A 14,394-nucleotide genomic window follows, 5' to 3' on the forward strand; every position below is an offset into this window, starting at 1 on the left:
GGCAAGGACAGAGTTCAGCACAACCCCAAGACAGCAGGCCTGATGCCTCTGTGTTATAGTGATCCCACATACCGAAAGAGAAGCCTAGAGCTTGGTATCTATCTGGTTTTTGCAGGATTACAGATGGTAGGACAACAAAGGATGGGTTAGTAAAGACGGAGTAAAGACAGAGAGAAGCCTGGAGTTTGATATCTGGAGCTTGGTATCTATCTAAAGGTCAGGATTGGGTTGGATAGTAGATGGTGGAAAGACGGTGAATGGTACAAAGCCAAGAAGTTCAGCCTGTTAGAGTTGGCAGAGAGACAATCACTAGTGTGCTGAAGTAAGGCAGAGGGATGTTACATGCAGAAGTATACAGCTGGGTATCATCAGTATAAGGATGATACTGGAAACCAAATCTGCTGATGGTTTGTCAAATGGGGGCAGTATAGAGGGAGAAGAGAAGAGGACCTAGGACTGAGCCCTGAGCCAGTTAGAGAAAGATCCAGAAAAATAGACACTGAAAGTGTGGTCCAAGAGTTAGGAAGAAAACCAAGAGAGTAAAGTCTCCTTTAGGCCAATAGAGCAAGAATGGTAAGGAGGAGTTGATGGTCCATAATATCAAACACTGCCAAAAGATCCAGGAGGATGAGGAGAAAATAGTCACCTTTGGATTGAGTAGTGAGGAGATCAATAAAGAATTAAGAAAGAGCAGTTTGAGCGGAATGTATAGTAAGAATACCATATTGTAGGGGATTGAGGAGGGTGTTAGCTGAGAGATAGCTGGTTAGTCGAGAATAGACCAGGCACTCCAGGAGTTTGGCGATGAAAGGCAGATTAGAGATTGGTCAGTAGTTATCACTGAATGGGTCCAGGGAAGGTTTCCTTAGTTATGGGCTAATAACTACATGCTTGAAAGAGGGAACTACACCACAATAGAGAGAGGGAGGTTCAACTTCTTAGTGAAATGAGAAGTGACTGCTGGGGAGAAAGACTGTACGAGAAGGGAGGGTATGGGGTCACTAATGCAGGTAGTGGGGGAAGAAGAGGAAACACTTGTAACAAGTGCTCCCGCGACCCATGTCTCAGGCTCACCTGTGCCTCTCCATGTGCCCCTGCGCCCCGCTACAGCTACTCACAGCTACCGTCCTTGCTCCTGTTTACAGGTCCATGGCTGTGAGCATGTCCCGGTCTCCTAAGGTGAGCATGCGCCGGCTTCAGAAGATTTGAAGGGCCAGCAAGCTGATAATTGGCCCTGGCCTTACCCACAATCCTATTTAATCCAGACCCTCCCCGCACACTTTGCCAGATCTAGTGCCTAGTGCCATTGAAAAAGCCTGGTCCCTGATGCCCTGCGCTCTTTGTGTGATTTCTTGTTGTGACCCCAATAACGTATTTGACTCTGATCCTGTTCTGCCATTCCTGACTCTGATTTTATGTGTGTACTTTCTGTTTACCTCGCCTTGGCTGCCACCGTGGACACAGTCTCACCTGTGGAACGACCTAGTGGTACCTCTCCACAGCAATTCCAACCCCCTGGTGAAAACCAGGTGTGTCCACTACCACTGGATCCTGTCTCAGTGGAAGAGAGTGAACAGGGAGTGAGTTGTTTAAAAAATTATTTCCTGGCAAATACAATAATTTTTATCTTTAAAGTAGGTGGCCAGATCTTCAGCCCCAATGCCTGTGACAGATGGCAGTACCATTGACGTTAGTAAGGAGTAAAGAGTATTTTAGAGAGTGGCTTTTTAGAGAGAGAATATATTAGATTAGAGAAATAGACCTCTTTAACAAGGTGAAGGGAAGAGCTTCAGGATCTAAGCACAAATTTGAAATATATAAAGTCTGCAGATGTGCACGATTTTCTACACAGGTGTTCGGCACTCCTGAAGCACTGCCGAAGGAAACGGGTTTTGTCTGTGTGCCAAAGTTGCCAGCTACTGTGTTGAAAATTGATAGAGTGGGGTGCCATTTCATTTAGGGTGCTTCTGAGTGTATGATTATAATGGTTAATAGCCAGGTTAGAACAGGTAAAGGACGAGATGGGGGACAGTAAAGATTTCTGTATATTGATGAGTATTAATGGCACATGGATTCTGAGATGGTGAAGAATTATTAAAAGTAAGAGAAGTAGTGTTAAGGCCTGAAAGTCGAACCAAAGAATTGGTTATATTAGATATTGAAGAGAAGACCAAGAGGTCAAGTCGAGAATATTTCCTCAATATGTGTAGTTACAATATATTGTAATGATCTCAATATTTTTTTTTAGGAAGCATTATTTATCTTTCTTCAAATATAACTCAGTGACTGCACAGAATATATACCAGCGATATCAGATAAACTAATTTGTAAGGATTATTTACCACTTTAAATAGGTAATTTTCCATTAAGACAATATAGCAGGGGCTATATAACCCTTGTGATGGATTCCAGTTTTCTATCAAAGAAATCCAAATTTTTAACATGAGATGACTTTCAGGGTATTCACTTTGAAAAATAAGCTCATGTCACATCATGTCATGCCACCGCCCAGGAGAAAAGAGACACAGTTACAAAAAATTCTAAAAGAAGTGTCAGCTTCCTGTGTAGTTCCCTGTATACAGAGACAACGCAGAACAAGATATGCAGGATGACAACAAAGAGTTTAGAGACTTTTGATGAAATAGCGTCTGATATCATCAAAGAACATGTGTCACTTATTACCAAGAGGGACAGACTGTCAAGACTCTTCTCTTCTACCATATTATTTCTATACCAAATTTAACTACTTCAAAAGTAAAATTAGGTTATTAATGAAGTATTAGATAAATGGAACAAAACATACAAAGCACCAATACATAATACTGTGAACCAATTTTCACATGGCATTTATAGTAAAATCTCAATAGATATTGCACTGGGGATATGTACCCTCTGCACGCCTTGAGTTATCAAACCTAATTTGGATGAAAAATGCATGTTTTTTTTTTTTTCAATAAGTTTCTCATTTTTCACCTGCCCAGATACATGCAATAGCCTCTTTGTTATAACTATTCACATTTGACTGTTATTTAAAGCCATGTTTGTAAGCTTTTAAGTATGTTTCTTAATAACATTACTCTTATTATTAGAATCTGTAGATAACTATGAATCACGTTGATACTTTATGTTTTTAATAGTTGTTATAGTAAAAGAATTGTTCATGCCAAATGATGATGTTTTCAGAACAACCATGAATAAGTGGCTCACACAATGGTGGTCTAAATCAACAATCCAACCCAGACAAAAATTATTTTCAATAAAATTACTTATTGTATGTGTTTTTAATTTAAAAAATAGGAACTACATATCGACAGATACCACTAGCAGCTTCTTATCTTCAACGAGAATAAAAAAATCTGTGATTGAATATACCACATCCAATTTTTTCATGTCATCATACATTGGGAAGATTTTGAAGGTCCCCACTTCTGCTGTAATGTGTCTGGTTGGCATTACATTCAACAAATCCACAACATCAAAAAGGATTAGTTTATCACCCTCAATGTTAAATCACAAAATAATCTTCTTTATGGCACCACATGAGAAATATACTAGTATTTTATTAGACTGTCTAGACGGTCACCTGGTCTAAAAATCTTCCAGTTTGAACTTTCCATTTGCATTAATTTCTTGGGTAATGTACGGGTCATATCTTATCATGTGATATCATGCATGTACTGCTGTTACATGTGAACATGAGTGAGTGTATCTCATCCTAAGGCTACATGCACAGTGCCGTTGCCTGCGCTGCTCACCCCCACCCCTCTCCATAGGAACATATGGCGCACGGCGCCGTAACACGGGAAAAAGTAGGACATGTCCGTTCTTTCTACAGGCTCCGGAGCGGTACGGTGCTGCACGTGTGCTGCACCGTATTGCTCCTCTACGGTGCCGTGAGCCCATAGAAGTGTATGGGGGACGTATATTGGCCGTATATATGTCCCCCATACATGTGTGTGAATACCAGACTGAGAAAACTTTAGGTAATGCATGTAGTTTTCTTTTCACATGTTCGTTTGAAGCTCTCACACAGATATCAGAGGGATATATTAGCCAGCCTCCTTGTAACAGTTTTGATACTGTCTCAGGAGCTCTGCTGTTATCAGATGTATCATAGTGGCTTAGACTTCTTGATACAACTGGTTTATGAGGTGTTAATGTCTGCAGTGATTTTGAGAATTTTAGATGCAAATTTTGTAAAAGTTGCATATTTAGTTGCACAACCCTTACTAATATCTTTCCTATACATGGAAAAGATTGGGTTTTTTTTCTCTAAATTTTTTTGCAACTTTTACGCACAATTTAATAGTAAATCAAATGGCAACTAATAGAAACATAATACAAACATAATACAAAATACAAAGTCAAATGAGCCACAGACTAGGTTTACTGGTACTCAGCTTTGCATGTAAAAGTGGCAAACAGTATTATTGCAACCTCTAGTTATGTGCCGCAATGAAATGAACGCTTTTCTCTCAATGTGATTTCACCAAAGCGAGTTTAATATATTACAGCTTAATGTTAGAAATATTTGAATATCTGCCCTGTATGGATGTGACATTCAGACTCTCATTTCATAATAATTGATTCTGTACAACACCACCTTAGGGCCTACAAATGCCTTTCTATCATTATGAGATTAACATGTATAAAATTACAGTTTGACTTTTTCAAAAACAAATGTTAAAATCATAAACTTTGAATGGAAGAAAATAAAAATGTGAACTACATAAGTGAAACATTCCCTTCATCGCTGCTTACTAAGCCTTTGAGTCTTGTGAAAAGACCTCAGCATTATTTCTTAATTTGATTATTGTGATTTATTTATACAGATAAATCATATTATTGCTTATATTGACTTGGAAGAATTTATATCGTTGGGCTTTCTAGTTGGTACTATATGCACATAGCTATATTACAAAATATCAAAGAAAAATAGCTGTTCACCAACAAACCATCCAAGTTTCACTGAGCTAAAAAAAAAAGTTCAGGTTTCTCCTTTGGCCAGTGCAGACTGGAACAAAACACAATAGGATGAACATTTCCAAAGAAAATGGAGCCTACGTGCACCTGGGAATGTGATATGTTGATGTCTGGGCCACCTGTGAACATGAAAGGACATTTTAGGATTGTTTTTTTTTAACTTTCTTTTAGTACATTCTATAAATGAGTCTCACTGTCATAATGACTCTCCTTTTACATTACTGGAGTTCTTATTTGGCGTGTACCTATGCACAATGAGCACTAGGCAGGTACATTTATTTATATTTACCATTTTCTCACATAACCTTTAATCTTGCATCATTTAGCAAAGATGTGTACAGTTATTCTCTACTCATCAAATTGGTTGTGAACTAGAACATCTTCTTTTCAAGTACAGGCAGTCCCCAGGTTACAAAGAAGATAGGTGCCATAGGTTTGTTCCTTATTTGAACTTGTATGTAAGTCGAAACTGTATATTTAATAACTGCAGAAATTTTTATTTTTTATGCCCCAGTTACAATTGGAGTTTCAAATTTTTTTGCTGTAATGGGACCAAGGATTATCAATAAAGCTTCATTACAGACACTTTACAGCTGATCATTGCAGCCCTAGACTATAGTAAAGCATTCAGAGAATTTCACCAACGGTCACAGTGGGCAGAGGGATCTGTTTGTAACTAGGGGCCATCTGTAAGTTGGGTGTCCTTAAGTAGGGAACCACCTGTATGATATTTTTTCAGTTCTAACCTTTTCTATACAGTAACATAACGGTATTGCTAAATACGTCTTCAGAGATGCTACCTATTTGTCTAAAGTTTTGTATGCAGTGTCATAAAGAAAAATACAGTCATGAAGAAAAATACAGTACTACAGTACATTGATATAAGGTGCATATAATGACAGAAAACATGTATGGGGTAAAGGATGTAAACAGGTCAAATTCATATATTTTTATACCAACTTCTACAAGTAGTGTTGCCACAAGGCTTCTCCAATATTTGCCATTCAATGAAACAAGAGCTTTTATGAGCTTTTATTAAAAGACTTGTATAAGGTGCTATACCAGTGGTATAAAAGCTTTAGATAGGTCTCATAGTGGTTAGAGATAGCTGAGCTATTCCACGCTTACTTAAAGGCAGACTCCCATTGAGTTGACCATAAGGACAGGCTATTTCAAGGACAAGCGATGAAATTTCTTTTATTTACAGTATATATTTTTTTAATTAATAATTTTATTAATTTAAATAGCGAAAACTTTGTAAAAAACAAACACTGTGCTTCCTTGTCATAGTCTTCTAAGTATCATGTGACATATGGACTTTGTGGTAATGCTATTTGCTGGTGAAATGTACCCTATAACTGAAACCAAATTAAGTTAATGGGACCATAAAATGAATTTTTGGTCAATAACTGGGAACAAGAAAATTTCCAATCATGTACATACATGTGCTGATGTAAGATGGTTGGCAGCACATCGCCCAGTGCAATTGCATGGGGTTGTAATTATTACAGTATCTGGTGATACAATCAAATGCCAATGGATAATGGATTTGGTAACTGCCTGCCAAGACTGAGTCGGCCAGAGTAAAAGCACCTTTAATATCTATCTTATGACACATCTGTTGCTGATTTTTATTTCCCTGGTAGTATAAATGTTAATAGCGGATAAATGTTTTAAAAGTATTCATAGTCATAGTGTAGTCATACTGTACAAGAGCATTTGATCTCGTCATGTTTTACTCAGCATCTTTCAACGCAATTGATGTTTTCTTACCATTCAATATCATGTGAAATTCTTATTAGAAAAAGTAAGAAAAAACTGCTGTATAAAAATCAAAACAAACCCTTTTTTCTACTATTTTCAATATACAGAAATGACATCTTTTTAATCTACTGGATTACCTTTATGTTAGAAAGCCCATAGGCAAGAACCTTGATTTGAAAGGTCATCCATTGAGGAAAATTAAATACAAGTTTGTACAAGGTTTAAACTTTTTTTTTCCTTTCAGACGGTAAAAATGTTTAGACATGCACATTACATTTTGAATACATGACTGAGTAACAGTGAAACCACTCTGTAAATAGACACCTTTACAATGTTCTTTTGTTAATAGTGACAGTGTTAATGTGTGGAATAAATTTGAGGATATTTTTCTGAATGTGGTTTATAGTTTGCAATGGAATATGCTGTAAAATGTAATTAAACTGCCTTACAATCATTTGTATTTACTGGGAATTTTACACAATAACGTCAATAATTTTAAATATATTTTGCCAGTTGCACAACAAAGTCATAAATTAGTTTCAAGAATGAAATTGGTTGAACCTTATTATTCTGAAGAGAATAGCAGACCATCAAAATAATATAGGGACAAAGATATTGTGGCAAAGAAAGGTCAGACTGTTGGATTTCAACATATCTGTATTTTTGTTTTTAAGGATAGACAAGTCATACCCAGAGATAAGTGACTGTGGCTCATTTCCCTCTCTAATGTAAGAGTGGTGAGGGAGAGTGGTACTGGTGTTGGGTGTTAAAGTTATGGCCATCCAGTTTGATAGAATTATTTGGAATTCTCTGTATAGGAGCAATACAGGAGAAACCATTGCTAAATGATTCCCTTTAAAAAACACTTTTTTGTTGCTGAGTAATATGACCAGAAGTCACTGTGGGGGCAAGCTAGGGTATCTCAAATGTCAAATTTCATACTTAGAATTTTGAAAATAAATCTACTTTATTGACTATGCAATATTACTCATATACCGGTTCTACTTTACACACTTGTTTCCAAACTGAATGCCATTTCCATGCATTACATACCAGGTGTATATGGGTGTCTATGTAGGTCCATTGTTTTATCCATGCTGAAGTCTTAGGGATTATCCAATATTCTCCACTGACATGCAATTACTTGGACATCACAATATCATATAAAATTTCCAAAGAAGAAGGGCAAAAACTGATAGTTGGAGCATATTAAAGGAAATATATCATTTGCTTTTATGCATTATGAACCAAATATACCTTGAGACTGCTATAGCTATGCTGATGCAGAAACATATCGTGTTTAATTCGTGAGCTGAGTGGTTTTGCTGAAAAAAAAATTATAAAATTATGATAATGAGGCTCTGTTGCTCCTGTAGGTGTTCCGGCGCTTCAATTCACCCTAATTTTGTACTGATTACTGTCTGACAGGCAGAAGTAATCAATCACTGCACTGCAGGTTGATTAGTCCTGTCTTGACAGTTCAGTCAGCATCTCTGCATGTGGAAGTAGTGTGTTTATGAACAGCAGCCATTCTGCACCCAGCTTTCCCAAGTTCCTGAATTTTATACTTGTTTTTTGAGCAAAACCACTCAGGGATGAAACAAGATATGTTTCTGCAACAGTGTCACTACAACATTTTCAAAGTATGTTTGGTTTACAATGCATAAAAACAAATGGTTGATTTTCTTTAAAGGGGTATTGTACAATATATTTTATATATCAATTCTTCATGGTTTTTAAGATCTTTGCATACTGTCTCTCTATAGGAGTCTCATTCTTTACTTACTTGATCATGTGATATCACATAGGCTTGTTGTAACACACAGCTCTGATTACTCTCTGTGACACCAAAGTTTTGGGGACCTGTGTGACATCACTTGACTATGGCTTGGTGTTTATACACAGGAAGTAAACAATAAAGCTGATTATGGAAGGACAGCAAGCAGGGATCTAGAAAACTATGAGGAATTGATAAAGAAAGTATATTGGAAAATTGTTCAGCTTTTCATTACACAAACAATATCAATAATTTTCTGAAAGTGGACAACATGTTAAATGAAGTATTGAGAACTCTTGCATATATCCACACATGGCGCATTTACTATATGTGATTGTAATTTTGTATGTAACACTTTAAGTAAATGTATGTCACACAGTGTAATCAGAGCTCTCTGTTATAATTGAAATTGTTTGTGTAATGAAAAGCTAAACAATTTTCCAATATACTTTCTATTCCAATTCCTCACAGGTTTTTAGATCTCTGCTTGCTTTAGCTCCATTGTTTACTTCCTGTGGATAAACACCAATCCATAGCCATGTGATGTCACACAGGTGCAAAATCCTTTGGTGTCACAGGGAATTATCAGAGCTCTCTGTTATAACAAATCTAAAACTGTTGATGAGTTTTGGTTCTGTGTGCTATATAATCAGAGATACAGGCGGTTAAAGAAAAAGTCGGGAACTGGATCCAAAATATTAGGATAAAAATGTGCACCTAAGTATAAAAAAGTGATGTTTTGGGAAGAGAATTTGCCAAAAATTATTTCTTAAAGGTATAAAATGAATGAAAAAATAAATATAAATTTTGTATATCTGTGTATATCCTCATAGGCTGTAAGCTCTTGCGAGCAGGGCCCTTTGTTCTATTATATCATATGACAATGTTTTTGCTCTTTAATGTCTTATTTTGTTTATATATAAATCTCATAAAGTGGCGATGAATATGATGGTGCTATATAAATAAAGATTTATTTATTCTATTATTGCTATTATTATTTTATTATTATTAATTATTATCATTCATTTTAACATTTTTTTAACTATGTTTAGGCCTCTTGGCTGTTTAACCCTAGGTGGTGTGATAAAATATACTGTAAAAGTATTATGCTACAGCCACAAGCCAGGTACAATTTGAAAGATACAATTCTTATGTTTAATATGACACCACAAAAGCATGGTTCTTTGTAGTATCTAACTGAAGAAATGGGCATCTAAAGTGATCCCAGCCTGTAAACTTGACTCATTTATTGAAGCAATTATTAGAAATAATTTTTATAGGTAAACAGGTGAGATAAAAGAGATAACACAAGAAAATACATTTTACACCCCACCTGAAGTTGCTGATAGTTTAATGGGGTTTTTAACATCCACAATATACAGCAGGCACCTGACCTCTATGGAGAGGGTTGATAGCCTTTACATTGTTTTGCCATAATAGTGCATTAAGGGCAGATATGACCAGATATGACAGATATCTGGTGCTTGAGTTAGAAATCCACACCAATAACAGTCTGAGATTTGAAGAATTGTGTTATCGAGGGCGCACAGACGTTCAACCATTAGCAATTTTATATGTGCTTATCTTTAGCCTTTTGGTTAATGGAAGCATGTAAACTGGAAAACAGCATTGGGGATAGAACTGATCACGTGTGCTGCACCGTACCGCTCCCGTAGGGCACCGTGCGTCCATTGCCGTCTATGCGGGATGTATATCGGCCGTATATACATCGGCCGTATATACGTCCCCCAAACGGCAGTGTGAATGTAGCCTAAGGATGGAAAATTAATGTCTTTTGTTGCGTCCACCTGACTAGGTCGTAGTATTGTGCGATACAGTGTGCTCACCGCTCGGTTACCCTTGCCATAGACCTCTACTATGACTGTGATCTGGTGCTGGCAGATCATGGCCACAATAACAGTCTTGTGCACGTAGCCTAAAGGAAATGATCTCCCTGATTTCTAGGAGAGTAATGTTGGATTAAATATTTGTCTCTTACCACTGAATGAGAGTATTATCCCTTTACTTCAGTCTTGTCTAACTTTTACCTCATGAATAATAATGAATAATAATAATAATAATAATGATAATTCCTTTATTTATTTAGTGAACACAGATTACACAGCACTGCATACTCACAATGTAATCAACCTACCAGTATGTTTTGGAGTATGAGAGGAAACCGGAGGACCCGGAGGAAATCAAAACATACAACATAGAACATGCAAACTCTTTTCAGATGTTGAACATGAATGTCCTGTACCTCAGCTTGGCTTTACTGACTGACTCCTTCGCTCACCCTCTTCCTCTTATTTTAACAGAGATTATTTCTTCACACATTTGTCTTCTGTTATTTTTCTCTAGTAGATGAAACTCTCTTCTCTTTCATCTCTAGACCTTACTCTTATTATCCTCAACAACTTTTACCTCAGGATCATCGTCTTTCCCTTCCCTTTGTCACCATCTCTCTCAGAATCACCTCTTTTTCACATGACCTATAAAGATAGCTCTCTTAGCTAAGCTTGGTTGTGATGTGCTCCAATACAATCCATTAAACAGCATACAAAGATCAACAAAATCAACACACAGGTAATATACACATATTATGGGACCATGCAGGGTACAAACAAATAAATTCAGATTAGTGTACTGTCTAACGGCAACAATCCACCCCCATACATGGACATGGCTGTGTTGTCAGTCAGTCTCAGTTGTACAGAGCTGTAATAGCACATTCGTAGGCATCTGTGGAATACTACTGAATCCCTCTGATTTCCTACAGAAGCATAAGTTACTTTTCCTGTTGGATTTCATATGAAACAGACTTTTAAAAGTGTCATCTTCCATTAAATTCTATATTATGAAGGCCTCGTCTGATATATTATGACCACTTAGTGGCACAGAGTAGTCTCCCAGGTCGTATTACAGAACCACACAAGAATCTATTGCTTGTTTTTTTTTTTGTAGTGTATATATTGTTTTTACTTACAGAATATGTGACAAAATATTTAAGGGGATTCGCTGTAAGTGAAATAGCTGTTCTCTATTGGAATGGTGTGTAATTCTTACACTTGCTGAAAAAACTGCTCAAAGCAAATTGTTCTTATCTTTCACATTTCAGCAGGCAAATAGGAAATGACTAATGGTGACTAATGAGTAATTATTGTGACTTAGGAGCATGCGTCTCCATGTTTGACTCTTTGATGTAAAGTTACTGTTTACCTACTGTGTTGTTTCTCTCTCATTCTATGGCATCATGTGCAAAGAGTCCATTTACATGTGCATAAAACTGTCACATTATATATCGTAAAGTACCATTTTATTAGCTAAACACAGGGTTTTGGTTGTGGAAACAAGCCACTGTTTTACATACCCGCAAAGTTTAGACACGTTAAATGCTTTAGGAAGTTCAGTCAAGAAGAGATTACTCTGTTATCTTTCCAAGGCTTAGCTCACACCAAACGACTGGATGGATGTGCAGCGAGCTGTGTTATTATTAGAAGCTACAAAGTGACATGTTTTCTTCTTAGTTGAAATAAAACAATTATGTTTTAACGGACAGAAGATTTCAATTCAACAGCGCCGGCTTTTACAGAGGTGTTAACGGACTGTGTAAAATTCCTGGTGTAATAAAATAAATAATGAAATAATAAGATACAACTGTTTAATGAATAATTTGTAAGAACTATAGCTATCCGAGTGGCTTATTGATTGGTAGCAGAAGTGAAGGGCGATAATTGAATAATTACACCTTTTTCAGATATGAGACACTCAAAAGACAATTAGCTAGAGGCACTTGGCACCGGCACACTGTGTGCAACTTCCTTTAACTCCTTTATTGCTAATTACTAAATGCCCATCTCCATTTCAGTTCACAAACTTGAAAAAAGAGGCCTTTTTAAAAATGTTTTATTTTAAATAATCAAAACAAATGTATTTATGGAATGTATGTGTTTGTTTTTTGATACATGGTCACATAAATGTTACAACTAGACTAAGCAGCATAACTGGTAGAAGTTTTTTAAAAGTAAATATTTTTGACACATTTTTCAAGAAAAACAAGAACGATCAAAATGTACAAAGACCACTCCTCTCCCCTAGGTATCAGCGATGACAGATTACAACACCAATATAATCCAAAACGGGCATCCTCAAGACACCATTAGTTGAGACCAGTAAATGTGCAGATTAACAAAATAATAAAAAATGTATTAGAAATGATTAAGACGGATGTATCTGATAAAAATATAGATTTCATATAGGCTCCAAGCATGATTCAAAAGCAGTCCAAAAAAGTACTCTGTAATGAAAAATAACTATGCCAACATTTCACTTTCACATTTAAATGGGTATTCCCACAGATAAAAGATTCTTAAATAGACTCAGGATAACAAAATAACACTTTCCTTAATTCACAGTACTAACAAAAATACAACATTTCACAGACATAATTCCATCCTGTCTCTATCAGTCCTGGTGTACACGACTTCGGTTGCCCCGGGATCCGACCGTGAATCTTAAGACATATTGTTCTTCTGTCGGATGCTGCACTGAGCTGGTCTCTGCCTTCAGCCCCCACCCTTGCATTCCAAGACCAGCTTAGATGAGAGGCATGGTTGAAATGTAGCAGAACTGAGAATGTAATTGTATGTTATATGCATCTCATGGATCCCGTCATCTCATCTCTGATCGGTCTCATCTCTCTTTCTATGTGCCAGATACTAGTACAATGTTCAGGAGCTAAATGAAAGTGTATATAAACCTGTACACTGATAATCTAAGCACATTGTCAGCACACATTATCTTATAGCACTAGAGGGATCATGTAGTGTCTGGTTAGAGAGCCCCGCCCTCACTCTGGAATCTTACACTGACCAGCCTAGGGGGTGATAAAAACTTGTAAAGTAAGGGGTTAAAATGATTTTTATTGTGTAAACATAACTAGCGGATTGAAAATTGAGAATTTTCTTTTATGGGCAAACCCCTTCAATTTTCAATTTTTAATTTGGTTTAAAATATATGGTCCACATAACTTAAGAAGTTTATTGATAGGCACATTGATATATACTGTACATACAGTTTTTTAAATAGGAGTAGTGAATCTGTTTATACCACCCAATAGTAAGGGCCAACTGCTGTATATATTGTATAAACTACATAAAAATATAAATATGCATGTTTTTTCCCTAACTATCTGACATGAAATCAGAATAAACCTTTCCTATTTTAAGTTCATTTGGATTACCAAACATATTTATAATTGCAAAAAGCCAGAATAATAAGAGAGAGAGAATTTTTAAAGAACATGTTATTACTATCAGCAAAGTCAACAGTATGACTTGGATCAAATTATTTGCCTATCCTTCTCACAATAGCTGGTATAATTTTGGCCCATAGCTCTTGATGGATGTTGACCTCCAAGCTTGCACCTGCCTTTTCAGCTTTGCCCTTAAATTTTCAATAGGATTGAGATGAGGGCTTTCTAATGGCCACTCAAAAACACAGACTTTGTTATCCTTAAAGGGATTGTCCACTTTAAGCACATTCCAGAAAATAATTTATATTATTTGTGTAACTAAAAGTAATACAAATTTCTAATATACTTTCCTTGCTGTATTCTTGCTGTCATGCAAGAGGAAACTTCATTCTTTACTTCCTGGAGATAAACATTGGTCCATGGTCATGTGATGATACACAGGTAGCCAGCTTGTTAGTATCACACAGCTCTGATTACTCTCTCTGATATGACTAGCCGTTCACTTGTGAGACATCACATGACCATGGACCGGTGTTTATCAACAGGAAGTAAAGATTGAAGTTTCCTAGAAAAAACTGTAAATAATTGATGAAGGAAGTGTATTGGAAGTTTG

This window comes from Engystomops pustulosus, chromosome 1 (genome assembly GCF_040894005.1).
Source record: "Engystomops pustulosus chromosome 1, aEngPut4.maternal, whole genome shotgun sequence".
Classification (NCBI taxonomy): Eukaryota; Metazoa; Chordata; class Amphibia; order Anura; family Leptodactylidae; genus Engystomops; species Engystomops pustulosus.